Source organism: Phocoena sinus, chromosome 1 (assembly GCF_008692025.1).
Source record: "Phocoena sinus isolate mPhoSin1 chromosome 1, mPhoSin1.pri, whole genome shotgun sequence".
Lineage (NCBI taxonomy): Eukaryota > Metazoa > Chordata > Mammalia > Artiodactyla > Phocoenidae > Phocoena > Phocoena sinus.
This window is the reverse complement of record NC_045763.1, coordinates 138,532,194-138,558,020: the sequence shown is the minus strand read 5'-3', so window position 1 is coordinate 138,558,020 and position 25,827 is coordinate 138,532,194. Positions and strand designations below refer to the sequence as shown.

Below are 25,827 nucleotides of genomic sequence, written 5' to 3'. Positions count from 1 at the left end.
CCAGATAGTTGTCTCAGGTGCCTCAGCCCTTGGACTTTTCCTGGCCACAGCGTGGAGATCATCTGATCCCAAGTTAGGGGGGTTATAGGAATGATTATCCTGTGGTGATGGGGGTGGGGGAGGGGGAAGACAGGAAAAGGAATAAGGATGGTTGACAAATATTAAAATCAAGTTGTTGATGCTTCTGGGCACACCCTATCCTGCTTTGTTCAAAGCCAATCTCAGATGGCCAATGTTCTTAGAAAGCTGGTTCAAACCACAGTGGCTGCAGTTTCTCAGCGGGCAGGAGGCTGTGTTCCTCAGCTGGACCAGCTCTGAGCACCGCGAAGTAGAAGGTTGTCTTTGTCTCTCCAGCCTCCTTCCTTGGGGCACCTTTTTTACAACGGCAGTATCCTCCAAGCCACGTGGGGTTGTCCTGTTCTTTTCTTGTTCTTATCAATACCTGGTTTTAGAACAGGATCTGAAACAAATTCACACTGAGATGTAAACGATGGACAGTCTAAAGTGTTACCTCTTCAGGGGAATTTAGTTTTTTTTTTTTTTTTTTTTTTTTTTTTTTTTTTTTTGCGGTACGCGGGCCTCTCACTGTTGTGGCCTCTCCCGTTGCGGAGCACACGCTCCGGACGCGCAGGCTCAGCGGCCATGGCTCACGGGCCCAGCCGCTCCGTGGCATGTGGGATCTTCCCGGACCGGGGCACGAACCCGTGTCCCCTGCATCGGCAGGTGGACTCTTAACCACTGCGCCACCAGGGAAGCCCGGAATTTAGTTTTTGAAATAAAATATACTTAACTCCCACATTAATTTTAAGAGTGGGGAAGGCATTCTGGGGGTATCAGTTCTTCCTACTTAGGTGGTTAATTACTTGCTCAATCTCAGTGTTCAAATCTCCACCTGCTCAGTTTAGCAGGTGGCATGGTTTAGCACCAGTTTGTACCAGGGGAGTCAGTCTTTACAAGATGTATTTTTTTAAAAATAAATTTATTTATTGAATTTATTTTTGTTTGCGTTGGGCCTTCGTTGCTGCGCGCGGGCTTTCTCTAGTTGCAACGAGCGGGGGCTACTCTTCGTTGTGGTGCGCGGGCTTCTCATTGCAGTGGCTTCTCTTGTTGTGGAGCACAGCCTCTAGGTGCACAAGCTTCGGTAGTTGTGGCGTGTGGGCTCAGTAGTTGTGACTCGCGGGCTCTAGAGTGCAGGCTCAGTAGTTGTGGTGCATGGGCTTAGTTGCTCTGTGGCATGTGGGATCTTCCTGAACCAGGGCTCGAACCTGTGTCCCCTACGTTGGCAGGCAGATTCTTAACCACTGAGCCACCAGAGAAGCCCCTACAAGATGTATTTTTGAAAAGTTTCTCAGGGACACTGGAGCACTGAATCTCCTGCCCTCTCTCCCTCCCTTTCTCCCAAAACTCTTCGGTTATAGGAGAAACTATAAAGTAGGTGGCTGCTTTTCCCTTGCTGAGTGATGCTTTACAAGAGGCATTTCTGGGAACTTGAAACCCATGGCAAGAATTGGATGGGTCCGCCAGCTCCCCTATACACAGCCTTGTCTTGAGAGGAACTTCAGGGACCTCCCTGGTGGTGCAGCGGTTAAGACTCTGAGATCCCAATGCAGGGGTCTGGGTTCGATCCCTGGTCAGGGAACTAGATCTCACATGCATGCCGCAACTAAGAGTTTGCACGCCACAACTAAGGAGCCCACCTGCTGCAACTAAGGAGCCAGTGAGCTGCAATTAAGGGGCCTGCCTGCCGCAACTCAGACCCAGCACAACCAAATAAATAAATAAAATATTTTTTAAAAACGGAACTTACTCTGCCTTGTCCTTTATTTGTGTTGTCAATGCTTGTTCACGATGCAGATATTTACTCTTACCTTAGTACTGATTCTGTGAGTATTAGGGGGTCATTTCTAAGGCTTTTGCTTCATGCTCATCCACATCAATACTGAATGTTCTAGAGTAGTTTTTTTAAAAACTATGATACAGAGTAAGAATATACCTAATGTATGTGTCATTTCACATAACAATTCTTACTTTTACTATGTGTAAAATATGTTGTTTGACCTCTGAAACCAGTTCATCGATTCCCGAGGTCACCTGCAGTGAGGAGGCACCTACCTTGCACACATACAAGCGAGCCTGTGTGCTGAGTGCCTCTGACCTTGGTGCTGATAATGACCAGGTAAGCCGGCTGGAGGTGCCTTCTGAGAATGCTTCACTCATGGCTAACAGGAGGCCACCCTCTCTCCCACAACACACCCAGGACAGCTTGGGGCCCAGATGCTCTCCCAGCAGTGGGGGCAGTGAGGGTGTGTCTGGGATTCACACACTGCGAGTGATACACACATAATCCACCTTACCAATTCCTCTTGCCATCACGGAAATGGCAGTGAGGGAAGGCAGTGAGGGAAGGAATCTGTTTTAGTAGGAGAATCTGGGTGAAGGGTTAGTGTTATGGAGCCACACTTTTGTCCCACTTCACATGTGGGTCCAAGATGGCTCTTGTCTTCTCACCTGCTTTTCCAAGTTGACACACTGACTTGCATGGATGACTGAATGGGGGAAGGCTCCTGCCCTTTGAGGGGCAGTGTCACAGATTCCGGGCCTAGGGATGCAAACCAAAAGGAAGGCTGTGCGGGCTTGCCTGGAAGCGGCTGAACTGAGAGCATGTGACACACTGAGTGTTTGCTTCCTCAGTGGTTAATTTATCAGTAAACTCAGAAATGCTGTCTCAAGGGGAAACCTCTCCAACCCATTATCGTGAACGCTCGTGTACCCTGGGAAGTGATTCCTCTGCTATTTTCTACAAGCTGAGAAATGTGCATTTTATGCAAGCAGAGAAACACAGAAAATTGCAGTATGGTTCTTGGAGAAATCCTTATTTATCTGAGCCTTGTTCGATCAAAAGCCACCTAGGTTCTGTTGATATTTGTGTTAAAAACAGTGCTATTTAGGCTCATATTTAAAGCTGTAGTGAAATTTCAATTGTATAAACACCAAGTGTGTGTGTACACTTCCTGAGAAGATGGCAAACCTTAAAGGCAGACACTGTCTCTCATTCCTACTTTCTACCTCCTGCAAAACCAAGTGCCGTGCTGTACCATTTCTTGCCGTTCAACAAATATTTGTTAAATGAATGATGCAATTTGTGGCTTAACTCCTACAAATTTTAATCTCAGACCAGCTTTTCTCAACACTCAGCCCACTCCCTGCACCCCTCCCTGACTTCCCCATCAATGTGTGCTGAGGAAATGCAAACAAGACATAATTAGGAAGGTAAATGTACTTCGAAATGCACACATACAAACAAATGTAGGCCAAAGGCAAATTTAAATAGTTTTTCAGAATTGTCTGTGGTTATTATCCCTTACCCTCTGCTGGCCCAATTTTAACAGATAATCAGGTTAGAGCTGATATTGGTTCTGTATTTCCACTTTAGAACAGAGGGGAAAGGTAGAAGGATGCTGTGAGGATGGTTCAGGAGAAAATAAAGTTAGAAAACCCCCAGAGTTGTGTGGAGTTGAAGACTCAAAAACAAAAGGGATAGTATATTTATTTTATTTTATTTTATTTTTTAAATTAATTTATTTTTTTAACATCTTTATTAGAGTATAATTGCTTTACAATGGTGTGTTAGTTTCCACTTTATAACAAAGTGAATCAGCTATACATATACATATATCCCCATATCTCTTCCCTCTTGTGTCTCCCTCCCACCCTCCCAATCCCACCCTTCTAGGTGGTCACAAAGCACCGAGCTGATCTAAAAGGGATAGTATATTTCTTAGCTGAAGCCTATGTCAATTTATATTCAGGCTACCCCTCTGCAAGCTCTAATTCTATTTGTTCTCTCATCTATTGTTCATCTCATCTCTAAGGGCTGCAAGCAACTCTGCCTCCCAGGCAACTCTCCCAGAAATTTGGGTTGCAGGCGAAAATGCTCCTTCCCCTTCAGAGGGCAATTTGTAGAGGCTGAAGCCTGGAGGGCCAGGGATATTTGCAAAATTTAGGTCAGGGCTCTGGCTGGAAATTGTGTACTCAGTCTGGACCATTCGGAATCCCTCTATCTTGTCCAGCATTGCAGGGTGCACGGCACATAACAGATACTGAAAATGAATGAATGAATGGGTGAGTGCACGAATGAACTTGCTGAAAACAAAGTGCTCCTGCCTTTTTGTCATTGGTCTACACATTGCAATGACCCAGTGTACTCCCATTTAGTAGAGGTGACTGGCCATGTACTTGCAGTTAGTGGACTGTGATATATGTTAGGTGGATATATGGTGTAAATCAAGGGACAGAAGTTTTTAATCCCCTTCAAAATATTGGGTCATCTCCCAATGATCCATTCCTTCGACCCGGTCTGAAATTCCCATCATAATTATCACTTAGGGGTTAGATAACAGAGCTGAAGAATTGGATATGTTTAGGAAGTCACTGGAAAAGTGTAACATTGATCTATTTAAGAAGTCACAGATAATATAAATACTTTACTTAGGATTGGACTTTTAACCCTCTCTCAGGTTAGCTGGTTGATCCCTTTGTTAACAAGTGTATGAGAGGGACTTCCCTAGTGGTCCAGTGATAAAGAATCCGCCTTCCAATGCAGGGGGTGTAGGTTCGATCCCGGGTCAGGGAACTAAGATCCCACGTGCTGCGGGGCAACTGAGGCTTCGCACCACAATTATTGAGCTCTCGCGCCTCAACAAGAGAGCCTGCGTGCTGCAAACTGTGGAGCCCATGTGTCCCGGAGCCCACGCGCTACAACTAGAGAAGAGAAAACCCACATGCTGCAACTAGAGAGAAAACCCAAGCGCTGCAACAAAGAGCCTGCGTGCTGTAATGAAAAGATCCTGCATGCCTCAACAAAGATCCCGTGTGCCAAAAAAGTAAGGAAAATAAATAAATAAAATAAATAAATATTAAAAAAAACAAGTATATGAGTTATAAGGCAAGAGCTTTAAAAGCAGAGAATCCAGCAGTGATGAGGAAAGATCTAAGGGTGGACGACAGCTCAAGGTTTCAGCTCAAAGGTTGACTGGACTCCGACTCCGAAGGGGAGACTTTTGCCTCTGCCTCTTTAGATAGAGGGTTCTACTTTCCAATTTTATCCAGACCTTGCCCCATCCCCAGCTGGAAGTCAAGATCCTTTTTTTTTTTTTTTTGCGGTACGCGGGCCTTTCACTGTTGTGGCCTCTCCCTTTGCGGAACACAGGCTCTGGACGCGCAGGCTCAGCGGCCATGGCTCACGAGCCCAGCCCCTCCGCGGCATGTGGGATCTTCCCGGACTGGGGCACAAACCCGTGTCCCCTGCATCGGCAGGCGGACTCTCAACCACTGCGCCACCAGGGAAGCCCTGCAGGAACCTTCTTTATGGTACACTTGGAGAGGCAAAAAGTTGCATTTGTCCCAAGGGAAGATTGGAATATGGCACGAGAGAAATGGTAACTCGGATCTGCTTTTTCTTCTGAGTCTGACACCTTGCTGCTGGATGAAATTTCCTAAAATGCAGCTGTTATGATGTCATAATTCTGCTCAAAGACATCCAGTGGTTGTCTCAAACTCAACTCAAACTCCTACTATTCTACTCCATGACTCCAACTTCACTTTTTTGCCTTATTTGGGACAGAGCAACAGGTAGGGGAAGAAGAGGCCTAAATGTCATGTTGGACATACTTAACAGGGTTTCAAGAAAACATGACAGTATAACCGAATCACTTTGCTGTACACCTGAAAATGGCACAATGTTGTTAATCAACTGTGCTCCAATATAAAATTAAAAATTAAGAAAAAGAAAACATGACAACCACATTGAGTACATTTATATGACAAATTTCTTACAATGATTCACAATACATGTAATTTATTTATTAGAATTGGGAAGCTTGGAAAGAATATTTGACTGGGATTGGGAAAACTTGAATATGAATCCCAGCTCTACTATATTACTCACAATAAATCCTTAAATAATTTAGTTTCCTTCTGGTGTCCCAGTTCCCTCAAAGATACTTAGTCCACTGGGTCGTTGTGGTGATCAGAGTAGATAGCTGCAAAAGAGTCCTTTCAAATGCTAAATTTTCAATTCAAAGTTTTTTCAAACACAAAATTTCATCAATTAACAAAAATTAGAGATTTCATTAATTTTTAAGTAAAGTGTTATTCAGAGTTTTTTTGGTACTTAATAAAATGAGAAAGCTACTAAGAAGAATTTGGTCTTCCCGAGACACCTCTGAATCCAGGAACTCTATTTCATGGAGGCTATGGAAATTAGAGGGTGGAAGATACATCCTGCATCAACTGCAGGCAGAGTCCACCTGAGGTGGGACCTGGGGTCTTGGCTAGAATACCACCCTGGACTGGCACCTCTTTCTCTCGAAAGGGAAGCCAAGAAGAATGATGCTCTTGGTTATATTTTAGGGCAGGAATGCTAAGGGGTCAGAGATTGGTGTGCTTATTAAAATATACAGGGACATGGGCTTCCCTGGTGGCGCAGTGGTTGAGAGTCCGCCTGCCGATGCAGGGGACGTGGGTTCGTGCCCCGGTCCGGGAAGATCCCACATGCCGCGGAGGGGCTGGGCCCGTGAGCCATGGCCGCTGAGCCTGCGCGTCCGGAGCCTGTGCTCCACAACGGGAGAGGCCACAGCAGTGAGAGGCCTGCGTACCACAAAAACAACAACAAAAAAAAAACACACAGGGACAGAGTAACCTGATGATTTGTAGAGTATATGTAGGGGCGCTGTTTGGGGGGTCAGGTTGGGGTGAGCGGTTACATCTGCTTCCTTCCATTTTCCAGGGCAAATGGCTTCAGCTGCTGCCCAGCAACAGCCAGCTCATCAAAGCCTTTGAGAACAGCTTTGAAAATGTGTTAGCCAATAGCCGGGCAGGATTGGCCTGGCAGCTGAGGGACCCCCTCGCTGGAGCAGAGACTTCCGAAGGAACAGATGGAGGCCTTTCTCCCCCTGGCTGGCTCTCAGGGCTTGTAGGCACGCAGGACTCAGACGCTCAGACCAAAGCAGCTTCTTACCACGTTTTTGCCCTTGGCCCACGGCTCCGGAAGGAGTCTTATACACCACTCTGCTGTTTTCCTTTGTGGGGTGTGAGGTGCCGGATCTTATCCAGGGCAGTCACCCTGCAAAGGTTTGCTCTCCCATTAAATTTGCCTTGAGTCTTCTCATGTGTCATTAATCAAGCAGCTGAACCGAGCGGGCACTGCTGGAGCACAACATTCATTATAGTCCCCAAGGGGATTCCTTTCACTAGATTCCAGATCTTTTGGTTCTTGGAATAGAGATATCCATGCTGCCTGGAAGGCCCAAGCCTGCAGCACATTGCAGGCCACTCCAGGGACTTTCCCTGTGTCCTTGTCGCAATCTCCAGGGTTCTGTGAATCCCCATGGATTCTCAAGGTCCCTGCAGCAAGCAAGCTGACTTTGGGAAGCAGCAGCCCAGGGAGAAGAGCCTCCAGCAGGGCTCTATATGGGAGTTTCTGAGGACACAGCCATATGGCACGTATCTAGCCTGTTTTGTAAAATATTTTCCACTTCCCCTGTGGCAAGTGCTGGGGTGATTCTGCCCTTTTCTTCTTCAGGACTGGTGCAGTTTTGAACACTGGAAAAGGAATTTGCTCAGTTAGCAAGTTCACCCTCACTTAAGTAACATTGCTGATACTTTTTCATCTTCAAAAAGGAGAAATCTTGGGGAAAGGTAGATGTGGCTTTAATCTTAGAGGGAAAATAATTATGCATCAGGGAAGTACTTAGGTTTCTCCTAGGACTTTATGGAAATGTTTTTTGGCTTTCCAGAGAGAAGGGATCATTTGTTCTTCAAGGAAATTTCAAGGAGATAATAATAATAATTAATAAATAACTTTATTGAGCATTTCTGTCTGGCAGGCATTACCGTAAGTATACCTAGTTATGGTAACTTTTATGGGCATAAAAACTGAGGCACAGCAGGGTTAAGTCACCTGCCTAAAGTCACACAGCTTTTAAGTGGTAGAGCTGGGATTCAAACAAAAGCAGTCTGGCTCCAGAGTCTGCCCTGTAATGGACACAGTAAAACAAATAAACAAACAAAAACCAAACAAATAAACAAACAAAAACCAGACAAAGAAACCATGTAATGATTAGATGGTGCCAGCTCCTTATTCAAAGGTTATCCACTCATTTGTAGATTTTCATGGCTTTGGCTTCTTGATTTTGTATTTTTCTCCATTCTGTTGTCCAGCAGCCCCTGTGCCAGAGGGAAGCAGGGGAAGGGAGAGACAGGGAACTCAAATCCATCACTTTCAATCATCATGAGCCTTTCTAGTAAATGTCAAGCAAGGAAAACAATCGGTTAATTTGTGTCATCCTTTCCAGTAGTACCTCTAATTCCCTGAATTAGAGACGATGACACGTTGAAGTTTTTGGAAATCCTATCATTTCTGAGGCCTTACTTTTCTCTGACTTCATTTGTATCATTTTCATAAGCAATGAGGGGTGGTGACCCACAACAACGTTTTCTCAGTTGTAAGATTCCATCCCTCGATTGAAAGAGGAATTATGTTTTTAATATAGCTTTATTTTTTGAGGGGCATTGATGGGAGTGGCGGGGGGATTACCAGTCTTACCACATTATATGTACCTGCTGATTGTAAGACAACTGAGCTACAGAAATGTTAAAATGTGAGAAAAAATGTATTTTAGAATTGAGAAAATATATTCTATTCCTATCATTCAACAAGGAATAAGCCTTGTTAAGGTAGCATGTTGTAAAGATTCTTCTTAAGTGATCTGCCCTCTCTGGGTATCAGAATTTTGATTACAGTTGTCAGCTGGAGTTCAGCCTTGTTCAGATATCTATTTTTAGCAATAGCTGAAGGTTTTTTTTTTCATGACAAGAGGAGGATTACTTAAGAATAAGAGAACTGACTCATGGAAGGGGTCTGAGTTCCTTTCTTGTTAGGAAGGGGCTGGCTTCAGGGGTTGCCCCCCTACTGGGATAGGAATTGAGTATAGATTCTTATCTGAGGCAGAAGAGTTGGAAAAGTCGGAGAGGTGAGCCAGGTTTGAGATCAGGGAAAGCAGAGAGATTCAAACTCCAGAAATAAATTCAAGCACCAAGGCTGCAGTAGATTTGTCATAAAAATGACCCCATTCTTCTATCTTTCCCTATATTCGTGCCTTTATAATGTGACTTTGCAGCTCTTCTCATCAAGTGTGGCGTCTGTTTATCTAGCTCTTGAATCTCTGCTGGCCTTGTGACTTGGTTTGGCCAGTAAAGTATGACAGAGTAAGGTTGTGGCAGTACCAAGCCTGGGCTTCAAGAGGTCTTTGCACTTCTGGTCTTTTTTGGGGGGACCTTACCTCTGCCATAAAAAAGCTTGGCTAGCCAGATGGTTGATAAGGGACATGTGCCCTGTCACCCTAGCCAACAGACATTCAAGTGCCAGGCATGCTGGTGAGACCATCCTAGACCAGCCAGGCCCTGCTGACCCACCAGTTGACTTTGGATTCATGAGCCAGCCTAGTGGAGATCAGCCAAGCCTGGCTCAAATCAGCAGAACCAGCCAGATGACTCAGAGATACGTAATCAATAACAAATGGGGGTTATTTTAAGTCACTAAGATATTGAGTGGCTTGTTTCACAGCAATAACTAACTGACATAAAGACCAAATACCAGATTGAAATTAGGGCACCAGACCTAAGGGTTTAGAATAAGACAGAGACTAGGTTTGGAGCAACAGCTGTTCAAAAACAAAAGATGGGCTTAGAGGATCATTGTTGAGAATGGCCTTGGGATGTCTGTGACTTACCTTCCTGAGTAGCCGGTCGATTCTTAAATTAGATGTTTTTTTTAAAAAAATTTATTGTATTTATTTTTATTTTTGGCTGCACGTAGGCTTTCTCTAGTTGCGGCGAGCGGGGTCTACTTTTCGTTGCGGTGCGCGGGCTTCTCACTGCGGTAGCTTCTCTTGTTGCGGAGCACGGGCTCTAGGCATGTGGGCTTCAGTAGTTGTGGCATGCAGGCTCAGTAGTTGTGGCTCGCGGGCTCTAGAGCACAGGCTCAATAGCTGTGGTGCACGGGTTTAGTTGCTCTGCGGCATGTGGAATCTTCCCAGACCAGGGCTCGAACCCGTGTCGCCTGCATTGGCAGGCGGATTCTTTTTTTTTTTTTTTTTTTTTAACATCTTTATTGGGGTATAATTGCTTTACAATGGTGTGTTAGTTTCTGATTTATAACAAAGTGAATCAGCTATACATATACATGTGCTCCCATGTGTCTTCCCTCTTGCGTCTCCCTCCCTCCCACTCTCCCCCTCCCACCCCTCCAGGCTGTCCCAAAGCCCCGAGCTAATATCCCTGTGCCTTGCGGCTGCTTCCCCCTAGCTATCTACCTTACTACGTTTGTTAGTGTGTATATGTCCATGACTCTCTCTCGCCCTGTCAAAACTCACCCTTCCCCCTCCCCATATCCTTAAGTCCGTTCTCCAGTAGGTCTGCGCCTCTATTCCTGTCTTATCCCTAGGTTCTTCATGACATTTTTTCCCCTTAAATTCCATATATATGTGTTAGCATACGGTATTTGTCTTTGTCTTTCTGACTTACTTCACTCTGTATGACAGACTCTAGGTCTATCCATCTCATTACAAATATCTCAATTTCATTTCTTTTTAAGGCTGAGTAATATTCCATTGTGTATATGTGCCACATCTTCTTTATCCATTCGTCCAATGATGGGCGCTTAGGTTCTTTCCATCTCCGGGCTATTGTAAATAGAGCTGCAATGAACATTTTGGTACATGACTCTTTTGAATTTTGGTTTTCTCAGGGTATATGCCCAGTAGTGGGATTGCTGGGTCATATGGTAATTCTATTTGTAGTTTTTTAAGGAACCTCCATACTGTTCTCCATAGTGGCTGAACCAATTCACATTCCCACCAGCAGTGCAAGAGTGTCCCCTTTTCTCCACACCCTCTCCAGCATTTATTGTTTCTAGATTTTTTGATGATGGCCATTCTGACTGGTGTGAGATGATATCTCATTGTAGTTTTGATTTGCATTTCTCTAATGATTAATGATGTTGAGCATTCTTTCATGTGTTTGTTGGCATTCTGTATATCTTCTTTGGAGAAATGTCTGTTTAGGTCTTCTGCCCATTTTTGGATGGGGTTGTTTGTTTTTTTGATATTGAGCTGCATGAGCTGCTTGTAAATTTTGGAGATTAATCCTTTGTCAGTTGCTTCATTTGCAAATGTTTTCTCCTTTCTGAGGGTTGTCTTTTGGTCTTGATTATGGTTTCCTTTGCTGTGCAAAAGCTTTGAAGTTTCATTAGGTCCCATTTGTTTATTTTGTTTTTATTTCCATTACTCTAGGAGGTGGGTCAGAAAGGATCTTGCTGTGATTTATGTCATAGAGTGTTCTTCCTATGTTTTCCTCTAAGAGTTTGATAGTTTCTGGCCTTACATTTAGGTCTTTAATCCCATTTTGAGCTTATTTTTGTGTATGGTTGTTAGGGAGTGATCTAATCTCATACTTTTACATGTACCTGTCCAGTTTTCCCAGCACCATTTATTGAAGAGGCTGTCCTTTCTCCACTGTACATTCCTGCCTCCTTTATCAAAGATAAGGTGTCCATATGTGCGTGGGTTTATCTCTGGGCTTTCTATCCTGTTCCACTGATCTATCTTTCTGTTTTTGTGCCAGTACCATACTGTCTTGATTACTGTTGCTTTGTAGTATAGTCTGAAGTCAGGGAGCCTGATTCCTCCAGCTCCTTTTTTCGTTCTCAAGATTGCTTTGGCTATTCGGGGTCTTTTGTGTTTCCATACAAATTGCGAAATTTTTTGTTCTAGGTCTGTGAAAAATGCCAGTGGTAGTTTGATAGGGATTGCATTGAATCTGTAGATTGCTTTGGGTAGTAGAGTCATTTTCACAATGTTGATTCTTCCCATCCAAGAACATGGTATATCTCTCCATCTATTTGTATCATCGTTAATTTCTTTCATCAGTGTCTTATAATTTTCTGCATACAGGTCTTTCGTATCCTTAGGTAGGTTTATTCCTAGATATTTTATTCTTTTTGTTGCAATGGTAAATGGGAGTGTTTTCTTGATTTCACTTTCAGATTTTTCATCATTAGTATATAGGAATGCCAGAGATTTCTGTGCATTAATGGCAGGCGGATTCTTAACCACTGCGCCACCAGCGAAACCCTAATTAGATGGGTTTTGACACAGGGCAGAGGCAGAGTAGGGAGAATGAAAACTAGACAATAGAGCAAGATTGTTTTGTTTATAGAAGTATCCCAAGCATTGGTATCCTTAGCACAATGCCTGGCCCTAGGAGGTGATAAATAAATACAAGTTGATTAAATTAATAAGTAAATCTTCTCTCTCCTAGAAATTTCATTTGTTCATTCATTCATCCTTTCAACAGATTTTATACTGAGCACTATATATGGGTGTAGATGCTCATAAGTGGGCAGACATATGGGCATGATTCTGCACAGGTTTTGAAATTCCATATCTACCAGACACGGAGTGTATGTAAACAATGTACTAAACATTCATCTTAAGCATGTACATATGTACATCAAACTGCAGTGTATTCTGCTATTTACCTCCAAATCTCTCATATCTAAGGACTGGATGTGGACTAGGAAATGTCTCTTCTGTTCAGGCTAGAACTCTCTTATTCTTTCTTCGACTTCTGCAAAGTCTATTGACCACATCTGGGTCTCAGGACATTCATGTCAGATATTAGTCTGGGATGTAGGGAATGCTTTCTTAAATAGCTGTTTAAGAGTGATTGTAGGTAGTTCTGCAGTTGCACAAAATTCAAATAGGATTCCTGAGCTCCAAAAGCTGCACAGTTCTGAGTGTGCTGAAATGTAGGAAAGTTTGTTTGCCTTCAAATTGCTCCGTAAAATGTGAATTGTAGCTAGTTATTGCACGTCTATTTTTGTGGTGCTGCAGATGTGTCTCACTTGGATCTACTGCCAGTGATGGGAGGGGTCAGGACCTGCTCCAGGAAAGGTTTCCAGAGTCAATATGAAAAAGGGCTGATCCCTTTAGCAGAAGTAATGAATGCTGAGATATCTCCTAGGTGTTCTTATCAAACACCTTCTCTGATCATGGTCTTTTATTATTCTACTGAGTATTTGTTTCATGTGTGCAATGATGCAGGCCAGTGGTTCCCAAATCCAGTCCAACTATAGATCCCAGTCAAAGATAAAGTTATCTCTAACCACAAAAAATGAAAGAAAAAGCTAACATGATCCAGTGTGTATGTGTGCATGCGTACCTGTGCATAAACATGTGTATGTGTGTATATATTTCTTTGTATCAATTTCTAAGTACCTAAACGTGGATGCAAAGTTTCCAACTGGGCTTGCACGGGAAGAATTATCCTTCATTCTCAGATTATGTCCTTCATACTCTTCTTGGCATTAAGATTATTTTATAAAATAATGGCAACAGTAGATAACCATTTTGAATGTTTTTATTTGAAAACATAAAGATTGATGACCCTGTGGTTGCTGCCTGGGAATTTTATAAATTTACCAGGGCCATGATTTATAGGTCTGGAAATCACTGAAAGGCTGCACTAGGCACTGTGAAAGACAAAGAAGGATGACTTCTTGCTCTCCAAGAGTAAGCAATTCCTGTGGGACAATTAGACATTAGGACAAAACAGCTGGCAAAAAGTTATCTTACAAAGCTGTGTTCAATAAATGGACTGTGTCATGATAGGTGAGTAAATTAACATACCTATTATAGTCTAGAAAAAAATTAACCAATCTGAGGCAAAGAAGGGTTGACGAAGGTTTCAGAAGAAACAAACACAAATCAGCTTTCTCATAAAGCCTGGATTTTATTAGTTGTCAATGTCAATTTTACTCATTGATATTAGAAATGAAGTTGGGGTGGTGGATACATTTAAAATGGCTAGTGTGCAAGGAAAGGAGCTGGAAGTACCCAGAATGGGTTTGAAATCTGGGCTGTATGGGTTTGAAATCCAGGATGTATGAGTGAGCTTTTGCTGTGTAACAAAATATCCTAAAACCGAATGGCTTAAAACAACAACCATTTATTAGGTCATAATTATGTGAGTCAGTTGGGCAGTCCTTCTGATTTGTATTGGTTTAGCTAATCTTGTTTGGGCTTGCTCATGTGTCAGTAGACAGCTGGTGGGTTGGCTGGTGGCTGGATCATCCACTATGACCTCACTCACATGTCTGGCATTAACTGGCTATTGGCTGGTTGGCTGGTACAGTAGTAGTGACTGGGTCACATGTTGCTATTCATCCAGTAAGCTGGTTCAAGCTTCTTCACATGGAGAATGTAGGACTCCAAGAGCAACAAGATAGAACAAGCCCCAATTTACAAGTGCTTTCCAAGCCTCTACTTGCACCCTATTTATTTCTGTATCTCTACATTGTTTCATTCCTTAAGCCAAAGCTTCCCAACTTGTTTGCCTAGTGTATACTGCCATGTACTCAGATATTCCTTCCCTCAGCATTTGGGCAGAGTGGCAGAGCCATGGACCTCACTTACTCCAGTGCTCCATAAAATTTTTATTATTTTTATTTTTTAAAACAAAAACAAATATATGTTTTATTTCAAATAACTAGAGAAATTTACCAGTGTAACATAATCAAACCAGAAATAATCGCTTGCAGGTTGGAGATAGTATTGAAACTTTTCAGAAAGGAAATCCAAGAGAAAAGGGTTGTATTTTGAATGCAAATGTGATTCATTGTTCTCATAAATTGCTACTTAATCATGCAAAATCTGAGATTCAGAAGGAAAAAAGTCTTGGGAAGGTTATGAACTCTTTTAGTGATCTTTTTGTTAAATAGATCCATCTTTAAACATTTTTATTGCAGTATATCTGACATATAACATTAGTTTCAGGTGTACAAATAATGGTTCAACATTTGTATGTATTGTGAAGTGATCACAACAATAATAGTTTAAGCCCATTACCACAAATAGTTACAGTTTTTTTTTCTTGTGAGGAGAGAAATTTTAAGACTTCCCCTCTTAGCAACTTTCAAATATATAATATAGTATCATTAACTATAGTCACCATGCTGTACATTACATCACGTGACTCATTTATTTTACAACTAGAAGTTTGTGCCTTTTGACCCCCTTCACCCATTTCACTCAACCCCTACCTCCCACCTCTGGTAACCACCAATCTGTTCTCTGTATCTATGAGACTTTGTTTGATTAGATTCCACATACAAGTAAGATCATATGGTATTTATCTTTCTCTGTCTGATTTATTTCACGTAGCATAATGCCCTCAAGGTCCATCCATGTTGTTGCAAATGGCAAGGTTTCATTCTTTTTTAATGGCTGAATAGTATTCCATTGTGTGTGTGTATACACATTTCCATTCTATTATGTATATATATGTATATATATACCACATTTTATTTGTCCATCATCCATTGATGAACATTTGTTTCCATATCTTGGCTACTGGTGTTTTTTTAAAGTTTTTATTTTTTTTAAATTTTATTGAAGTATAGTTGATTTACAATGTTGTGTTAATTTCTGCTGTACAGCAAAGTGACTCCGTTATAGATATATATTCTTTTTAATATTCTTTCTATTATGGTTTATCACAAGATATTTAATATAATTCCCTGTGCTATACAGTAGGACTTTGTTGTTTATCCAACCTGTATATACTAGTTTGCATCGGCTAATCCCAAACTCCCAGTCCTTCCCTCCCCCATCCCCCATCACCCTTGGCAACCACAAGTCTGTTCTCTATGTCTGTGCACATCTTAGCTATTATAAATAGTGCTGCAATGAACATGGAGGTTCAGATATCTTTTCAAGTTATTGTTTTATTTCTTTCAGATAAATATCCAGAAGTTGAATTGCTGGATCTCATGGTAGTTCTATTTTGAATTTTTTTACGAACCTCCATAAATGTTTCCCATAGCAGCTGCACCAATTTACATTCCTACCAACAATGCAAAGGTTCCCTTTTCTCCTCATCCTCACCAACACTTGGTATTTCTTGTCTTTTTGATAATAGCCATTCTAACAAGCAAGAGGTGATATCTCACTGTGGTTTTGATTTGCATTTCCCTGATGATTAGTGATGTTGAGCACTTTCATGTACCTTTTGGGCATCTGTACATCTTCTTTGGAAAAATGTCTATTCAGATCCTCTGCCCATTTTCAAATTGGACTGTTTGGTTTTCTGACACTGAGTTATATGAGTTCTTTGTATAGTTTGGATATTAACCCCTTATATGATTTGCAACTATTTTCGCCCATTTGGTAGGTTGCCTTTTCACTCTGTTGATGGTTTCCTTTGCTGTCAAAAACTGTTTTCTGTGTTTGCCATGATGTGAAAATCTGGGCAGTAATACTCTAAGCCAGTAGTTGTCAGGTGTGGTCCTAGACATGCAACATCAGCACTGCTGGGAATTTGTTAGAAATGCAAATTCTCAGGACCCACCCTAGACTGAATGGGAAAATCTGGGGGTGGAGCCCGTAGTTTATTTTTTCAAGCCACTTTCTCAACGGTCACCAATTCAGCCCGAAATTCAAAGTCTGCCACCATCTTCATTTCCGTTATCGCTCACGTTGACTTCCCCAAGGTATTTGACACCTGCTTCTCAAAAGCTCATCTTTCCTGTCTTCTATTACATTTCATTCCTCTGGTTTCCTTATCACTCACTCTGATAATATCTGATTGACTCCTCTTTCTCTCCTCCTCTTTTAAATATAGTCACTTCTCAAGGTTCTGCCCTCAGCCCCTCTCTTGAGTGATTTCATCTACTCCCATCTCTTATCTTCAAGGAGAGAGCTCCCAGCTTTCCACACTTTTGCTAAGATCCAGCACTATATTTCCATCTCCTCTTCGTCTTCTTCCCTGGAATAGTAACAGGGCTCAAACAATCCCAAACCAAACACATTAGTTTTCCTGTTACCAGCCTACATCTGCTCTTTCTCTTGGGTCCCCTAGCTTTCAAAGCCTGTTTTTCAAATGTAAGATTATAGATCCCATCTCCCTCCCATCCTTCCCATTCTGAACTCTTCCATCCCTCACTTCAAATCAAGACCTGCTGATTCAACCTTCACAGACCTCTGTACTTTGTTCATCCTCTCTCACCCAGGGATTTACAATAACTTTGATTGGCTTCATTTTCCTCCAATCTCTCTCTACTCAGTATCTCCTTAAAACTCAGATCTGGAGATTGGTTCAAGATGGTGGAGTAGAAGGACGTGCACCCATCCCTCTTGCAACAGCACTGGAATCACAGCTAACTGCTGAACAATCGTTGACAGGAAGACACCGGAACTCACCAAAAAGATACCCCATGTCCAAAGACAAAGGAGAAGCCGCAATGAGATGGTAGGAGGGGTGCAATCACAATAAAATCAAATCCCATAGCCGCTGGGTGGGTAACTCACAAACTGCGGTAAACACTTATACCACAGAGGTCTGCCCACTGCAGTGAAGGTTCTGAGCCCCACATCAGGCTTCCCAACCTGGGAGTCCGGCAACAGGAGGAGGAATTCCCAGAGAGTCAGACTTTGAAGCCTAGTGGGATTTGATTGCAGGCCTTCGACAGGACTGGAGGAAACAGAGACTCCACTCTTGAAGGACACACACACGGTAGTGTGTGCATTGGGACCCAGGGGGAAGGAGCCGTGACCATATAGGAGAATAAGCCAGGCCTGCCTGCTGGTGTTGGAGGGTCTCCTGCAGAGGCGGGGGACAGCTGTGGCTCACTGCAGGGACAAGGACACTGGCAGTAGAAGTTCTGGGAAGTACTCCTTGGTGTGAGCCCTCCCGGAGTCCACGATTGCCCCCACCAAAGAACCTGCAGGCTCCAGTGCTGGGTCACCTCAGGCCAAACAACCAACAGGGAGGAAACTCAGCCCCACCCATCAGCAGACAAGTGGATTAAAGTTTTACTGAGCTCTGCCCACCAGAGCAACACCCACCTTTACCCACCACCAGTCCCTCCCATCAGGAAGCTTGCACAAGCCTCTTAGATAGCCTCATCCACCAGAAGGCAGACAGTAGAAGCAAGAAGAACTAAAGTCCTGCAGCCTGTGGAATGAAAACCACATTTCACAGATAGACAAAATGAAAAGACAGAGGACTATGTACCGGATGAAGGAACAAGATAAAACCCCAGAAAAACAGCTAAATGAAGTGGAGATAGGCAACCTTCCAGAATAATTCAGAATAATGATAGTGAAGATGATCCAGGACCTCAGAAAAAGAGTAGAGACAAAGATTGAGAAGATGCAAGAAATATTTAACAAAGACCTAGAAGAATTAAAGAACAAACACCTAGAAAAATTAAAGAACAAACAGAGGTGAACAATACAATAACTGAAATTAAAAATACACTAAAAGGAATCAATAGCAGAATAACTGAGGCAGAAGAATGGATAAGAGACCTGGAAGACAGAATGGTGTAATTCATTGCTGCAGAACAGAATAAAGAATAAAGAATGAAAAGAAATGAAGACAGCCTAAGAGACCTCTGGGACAACATTAAACACACCAACATTTTCATTACAGGGATCCCAGAAGGAGAAGAGAAAAAGGACCTGAGAAAATATTTGAAGAGATTATAGTTGAAAACTTCCCTAACACGGGAAAGGAAATAGCCACCCAAGTCCAGGAAGCACAGAGAGTCCCAGGCAGGATAAACCCAAGGAGGAACATGCTGAGACACATAGTAATCAAATGGATAAAAATTAAAGACAAAGAAAACTTATTAAAAGCAACAAGGGAAAAATGACAAATAACGTACAAGGGAACTCCCATAAGGTTAAAAGCTGATTTCTCAGCAGAAACTCTACAGGCCAGAAGAGAGTGGCATGATATATTTAAAGTGATGAAAGGGAAGAAACTACAACCAAGATTACTCTACCTGGCAATGATCTCATTCAGATTTGATGGAGAAATCAAAAGTTTACAGACAAGCAAAACCTAAGAGAATTCAGCACCACCAAACCAGCTTTAAAACAAATGCTAAAGGAACTTCTCTAAGTGGGAAACACAAGAGAAGATAAAGACCTACAAAAACAAACCCAAGACAATTAAGAAAATGGTAATAGGAACATACATATCGATAATTACCTTAAGTGTGAGTGGATTAAATGCTCCAACCAAAAGACACAGGCTTGCTGAATGGATACAAAAACAAGACCCATCTATATGCTGTCTACAAGAGACCCACTTCAGACCTACAGACTGAACGTGAGGGGATGGAAAAGGATATTCCATGCAAATGGAAATCAAAAGAAAGCTGGAGTAGCAATACTCATATCAGATAAAATAGACTTTAAAATAAAGAATGTTACAAGAGACAAGGAAGGACACTACATAATGATCAAGGGATCAATCCAAGAAGAAGATATAACAATTATAAATATATATGCACACAACACAGGAGCACCTCAATACATAATGCAAATGCTAACAGTTATAAAAAAGGAAATCAAAAGTAACACAATAATAGTGGGGAACTTTAGTCAGACTCCCTGACTTCAGACTATACTACAAAGCTACAGTAATCAAGACAATATGGTACTGGCACAAAAACAGAAATATAGATCAATGGAACAGGATAGAAAGCCCAGAGATAAACCCATGCACCTATGGTCAACTAATTTATGACAAAGGAGGCAAGGATATACAATGGAGAAAAGACAGCCTCTTCAATAAGTGGTGCTGGGAAAACTGGACAGCTACATGTAAAAGAATGAAATTAGAACACTCCCTAACACCATACACAAAAATAAACTCAAAATGGATTAAAGACCTAAATGTAAGACCAGACGCTATAAAAATCTTAGAGGAAAACATAGGAAGAACACTTTTTGACATAAATCACAGCAAGATCTTTTTTGACCCACCTCCTAGAGAAATGGAAATAAAAACAAAAATAAACAAATGGGACCTAATGAAACTTAAAAGCTTTTTTTTGCACAGTAAAGGAAACTACAAACAAGACAAAAAGACAACCCTCAGAATGGGAGAAAATATTTGCAAACGAATCAACAGACAAAGGATTAATCTCCAAAATATATAAACAGCTCATGCAGCTCAATATTAAAAAAGCAAACAACCCAATCCAAAAATGGGCAGAAGACCTAAATAGACATTTCTCTAAAGAAGACATACAGATGGCCAAGAGGAACATGAATAGCTGCTCAACATCACTAATTATTAGAGAAATGCAAATCAAAACTACAATGAGGTATCACCTCACACCGGTTAGAATGGGCATCATCAGAAAATCTAGAAACTACAAATGCTGGAGCAGGTGTGGAGAAAAGGGAACCCTCTTGCACTGTTGGTGGGAATGTAAATTGATACAGCCACTGTGGAGAACAGTATAGAGGTTGCTTAAAAAACTAAAAATAAAATTACCATACGACCCAGCAATCCTACTGCTGGACATATACCCATAGAAAACCACAATTCAAAAAGACACATGCACCCTAATGTTCATTGCAGCACTATTTACAATAGCCAGGTCATGGAAGCAACCTAAATGCCCATCGATAGACGAATGGATAAAGAAGATGTGGTACATATATACAATGGAATATTACTCAGCCATAAAAGGGAACGAAATTGGGTCATTTGTAGAGATGTGGATGGACCTAGATATAGACTGTCATACAGAGTGACGTAAGTTAGAAAGAGAAAAACAAATATCGCATATTAACGCATATATGTGGACTCTAGAAAAATGGTACAGATGAACCCATTTGCGAGGCGGAAGTAGAGACACAGATGCAGAGAACAAAAGTATGCACACCAAGGGGGGAAAGCGGGGTGGGGGGGTGGGATGAACTGGGAGATTGGGATTGACGTATATATACTGATATGTATAAAATAGATAACTAATAAGTACCTGCTGTATAAAAGATAACTACAATAAAATTCAAAAAACCCCCAAAACTCAGATCTGATAATGCAAATGATTTGACCAACACTCCTTTATTTAAAATTTTTTTTTTTTTTTACCATCTGGTTGCAATGTACCCATTAATGTACATCCTCCACTGTGGCCTCCTATCACACTTTACTTTCTTCTCCAGCCTCCCTAGGAAGAGCACTCACTGTTCCCCAAACACCTGGGGCACCTCTAGACTCTGTGCCTTCGCCCAGGCTGTTCCTCAGCCTTGAATTCTCCTCTCACTAAACTCCGCTGGTCAAAATCCACAGGTAACCTTCACCGTGCGGGCCAGATGAGGCTTCCTGTGAGAGGACAGCTCTGCTTTCTCACGTGGACCTGGTCTCTCCTCCCCCCAGTGTTTCTGTGTCACTCTTTGTGTCCTTAGTTCACTTATCTATACACTAGCATCACTTATTTAAATCTCTCTCTCCTTGGATCACCCGAGCCATGACAAGGATGTCTCAGTCATCTTTGCAACCCCACAGCACACAGTAGGCTCCAACGATTGTTTGAATTGCCCTGATTTTGTTGAATTGGGGCAGTGTTTGATGCTGCAGTGAAATGGTGATCGTGACCCTTTTCAGAGGCACTGTCCTAACTGGAGCAACCATCCCCTGAGGGTCATCCGGGGCAGCGCTCATCAGGGCATCTGAAGGCAGACCTAAAGGAAAAGAACTAGCTTGTAGCGGGGAGGACGATTCTCTGGAAGTCTGTCGCAGTTCTTGGCCCCTGCATCCCGCCCCTCCCTCCGGAGAAGGCCCTCATTTGTGAGCTGTTTCCCTTCATTAGCTGTGCTTGTTGAGTCTCTGCAGCTGCACTTCCTTTGGTCTTCTCTGGCTTCACTGTTTGCTTGTTTCCCAGTCAGCCTCTTTCTCTGGCTGTGGTTGTAAATAGAGCCGATGACTGTCAGTTCAGGGACCTGTGCAGTGAACCGGCCGCATGTGGGCGGCAGGTAGAGTAGACTGGAGAATCCAATGCGAAGGGTTACCCCTGACGCTCAGAAGCTGCTGCGGGTGCTGGCCCGAGCTGTCCAAAAGGTTTCGCTCTTCACCATCCAAATGGAACTTTACAGACAGAAGCATCCCGTGACACGCCCTCTCCATCCGCTCCTGGGCCTCCCTCTCGCTCCTGCTTTTGCCACCTCACACCCGTCACAGGTTGGGCCATGGTAAGAGGGGACACTCAGGCTCGCCTGTGGCGTGGAGTGAAAAATAACACGAAACACTTCATGCATTGTACTCTTCTAGGCCTGATTTTTGTCTCCTCGTCGAGAAGTTTGGAATTGTGCTTGGTCTACGTTGCCCAGCCATTCTGAATTCCTAAGCCAGAGTGGCCTGGCTTGTTGGCTGTGGCAGGAGAGGGACCACCTTGAAGCCAGAGCAGGAGCAGGGCCTTTGTCTCTCGTGTCCAACCTGGTCTGTTTTTGAGCCAAAGCAGGTTCTTCTGTCTCCCTGATGCCAGGTACCCTGCTTCACCCCCTTCCTCGGTGTGCAACCCAGGGGACCTCCTCCCTCCCCAACCTCCACCCTCAGACCCCTCTGGGCTCTGCCTCTCTCTGAATTCTGCAGAGTGTTGGCCCCTCCGAGGCAGCTGCCAGTGAACAAACTGTCAGCAGGAGAGCCACATAGGCAGTGCCACCCTGCTCGAGTCTGCGGTCCTCCCCCGACTCCGCGTGGCAGTGCGCATCATCTGTCAGAGTGCCCCCTCCCCTCCCGCCTCTTCCCCACCCCCTTCCCCTGGCGCTAGCTGCATTTGGTTCATGAGCTGCAAAGCCAGGCAGGAGAGGAGCTGAGCTAGTGGGAACCGCGTGTTGCAGCCGCGCTGCTAGGGGCCGAGGTGAGGTGAGCTGCCCCTCGGCCACCCTCTCCCATGTACCAGGAGGTGGCCGACTCTGTCACCCAGGGCTTCACTGAGCCATGCCCATCTGGGGCTCGCGCCAGCCACACCTTCCCAGCTGCACTGCCCACCGCCAGACAGGTAAGAGAGAGCGACTCTTCCAGCAGGGCCTGAGTGGGGCCCTGAACAGGTCGTCCCGAGCCACGAGTCTTGCTGGGAAGTGCAGAACAACCCAAGGCAGAAAAGGCGCTGTCCGCCAGTCATAATCCTCCTTCTTTCTCTAGTAGAGCTCCTCAGAATGGGTTAAGTCAGTCACCCTTGCCGGGAACAAGGGTGCAGGAATATGCCCATTCTTCCCAGTTAGTGGGCGCTAAGCTGTAAATGTCCTTTTTTTTGTTCTTCCTCCTCCTCGATCCCAACTCCCCAGGTCCCCTGAAACCTGCCTTCTGATCCAAAGGGATGCAGTATCTTCCCTCAGATCCCTTCGGGAACTCTGCGAATATGGTAGGTTGCTGTCTGGACCATGACGCTGTCTCTGTTAGTCTCATTCAGGTCTTTTTCTGCTGTTGTTTTAAGCGGATCACCTGCACAGCAGTCTGGCTGCCCACAGGATCTCTTCTGTTTCCAGACAGCACGCAGGTCTCCCGTGTTGCTGGTGACTAACACTGGTGACACATTCCGACGCAGGAGGACTCACAATCACAATGAGTTTGAGGGAGATCAAAATACACTGGAGGTCACCAATTTCTTTTTTTTTTCAGCTTTATTGAGATGTAATAACAAATAAAATTATAATAGGTTTAAAGTGCACAATGGGATGGTTTGATGCATCTATACATGGTGAAAGAATTCCCACCGTCGAGTTAATTAACACATCCACTGGCAGGTCACCAATTTCTAGTTTAAAAATATTATTCCACCTTTTTATTATTATACATAATGCTGAAATAACATCATAGTTAAAATTTTGTTCACATTCTGGATTGTTTTAGACATATTCTTAGAATGAGACTTGCTTGGACGATGTTTTTTTAGAATTGATACAAGTGACGTATAACATTATTTTGGTTTTCAGGTATACAACATAACGATTTGATATATGTATATATTGTGAAAAGATCACCACAATTAAGTCCAGTTAACATCCATCACCACACATAGCTGCAGTTTTTTTTTTGTTTTTTTTTTGGCAGGTCACCAATTTCTAAGCAGTGAGTCGAGGACACAGTTACCACCTACAGGAGGTGATGAATCTTTGGCATCAGCTAACTGGGTCCTTCTCAGAGCTGTCTAGGGGGGCCATGGAGGAGGAAGGTGGCTTTTCTCTGTGTTAGAGTCACTCGGTATCGGTCTATTGTTTCACTCCATACTCAAAACCTGCTTTTCAGGTCCTCATAGTCATTATCTTGGAAAGCATTCAATCTAATGAAATAGGAAGGAAAGCCTACCCCATCCTGCAACTTGGGTCATTTTTTTTTTTTTTTTGCGGTACGCGGGCCTTTCACTGTTGTGGCCTCTCCCGTTGCAGACGGAGCATAGGCTCTGGACGCGCAGGCTCAGCGGCCATGGCTCACGGGCCCAGCCGCTCCGCAGCATGTGGGATCCTCCTGGACCGGGGCACGAACTCGCGTCCCCTGCAACGGCAGGCGGATTCTCAACCACTGCGCCACCAGGGAAGCCCTGGCATTTTTAAAAAAAATTTCACACAGTGCCTTACACACGAAGGAATCTGAAAACTTCCTCGTATTCTTTGTCCAGTTGAATTAGACCTGCTAATGAAGCCAAGGTGTTTCCCCTATGAGTCAGTGAGCTCTGGCCTGAAGAGCATGGTTCTTCAGCCACAAGAGCCATTTCACAAATGCCAGGGACTCCCGGGAGATTGAACAAGAGTGTGGATGGACGGCACAAATCCATCGTATTTCCATTTAAAAAACCGTCCAAATGTGGGTCTCAGGGAGAGGTCAGCAGCAGCAGCATTGAAAATGATGTGACGTTGTATAGAGTAGAAGAAGCCCCGGCTGTCCTGGGTTCGAGTCTCCCTAGGGTCATTAATTGAATTACCCTGTGCCCTTCACTCAGGGCTCCTGAATAGTTTTCGTTTTGTAGTTTGTAAAATGGGCACAAAAACAAGTGCCCAACTTACCTCGAAAGGTTTTTGTGAGGATCAACTGAAAAAAATAATGATAGCTCCCAATTATCAAGACGTGCCGGGAAACTTTGCTAGGTACTTTCCTTACATGCTGCTGTTTAATCCTCCCGAGTTCCCCAAACTGAGTCTCAAGGAGCTTAAGAAACCTGATCAGCTAAAGAAGTGAAAGCAGTCTGTAGGCTGTGACAGTGCCATACAAATGTAAGTTTTGTTGTGTATCATGATTTCATGGCTTAGAATACTTGTCCTGTTAATCCTATCCCAGGCTGTCTGTTTTGTGCTTTCTCATTTCCCCTTTGTCCAAATACCTACAGCTCCAGAGTCACTAGAAATGCTCCTTGTGTCTCCTCTGTGCCTGGAGGATTAGAATATTTTTTGCTGTCCAAGAAGCATCAGAACATTTATCAGTGTTCTCTGTATGGAATTTCCACAAAGCTTTTGAATCCTTCAATAAAAGGTCCTAGAAAGAAGAGGGTCTCAGAGAAGCTGAATGGGTTAAGGTAGATTCCCACCAGGGCCTTGTCTTTCAAGAAGTGTCAGAATTTGCTCAGCGTCTTTGTGCATCAGAACACACCCACACAACCCTGGTCCCGCCTCCCGCCCCCAGTGCAGACATTAACGTGCACCCAGCACAGGCTCGAAAGCAAGGCATCTCATTTCCCAGAGAGCTCTGTGAAGGTAGTAGCAGATCCCAGCGGGAGAACTGTCCCCAGTCTCCACACCACTATTTCCTGCCGCTGTTGCGACCAGCCCCCATCCTTAGGTCTGATGGCTCGTGGAGTTTCCTTTTTGCACGACTCTAGGTGGCTGGCTGGAATGTAGCTGGCAGGGAGGACGTAAAAGCCATTGGCTGAAGTCATTAAAAATGGAGGATTAGAAAGAGCTTATTTTATAT

At 43.5% G+C, this 25,827-nt stretch overlaps 1 protein-coding gene across 1 annotated transcript in view; it reads left to right on the top strand.

Annotated features, from left to right (window-relative positions):
- The first annotated feature begins 2,086 nt into the window (after positions 1 to 2,086).
- LOC116761298 (regulator of G-protein signaling 8) overlaps positions 2,087 to 25,827 on the top strand; it is a 58,112-nt gene continuing 34,371 nt past the window's right edge. The window contains exon 1 of the mRNA XM_032647104.1: positions 2,087 to 2,176. The gene's annotated coding sequence lies outside the window, so the exon portion shown is untranslated. The remainder of the gene's footprint in view (positions 2,177 to 25,827) is intronic.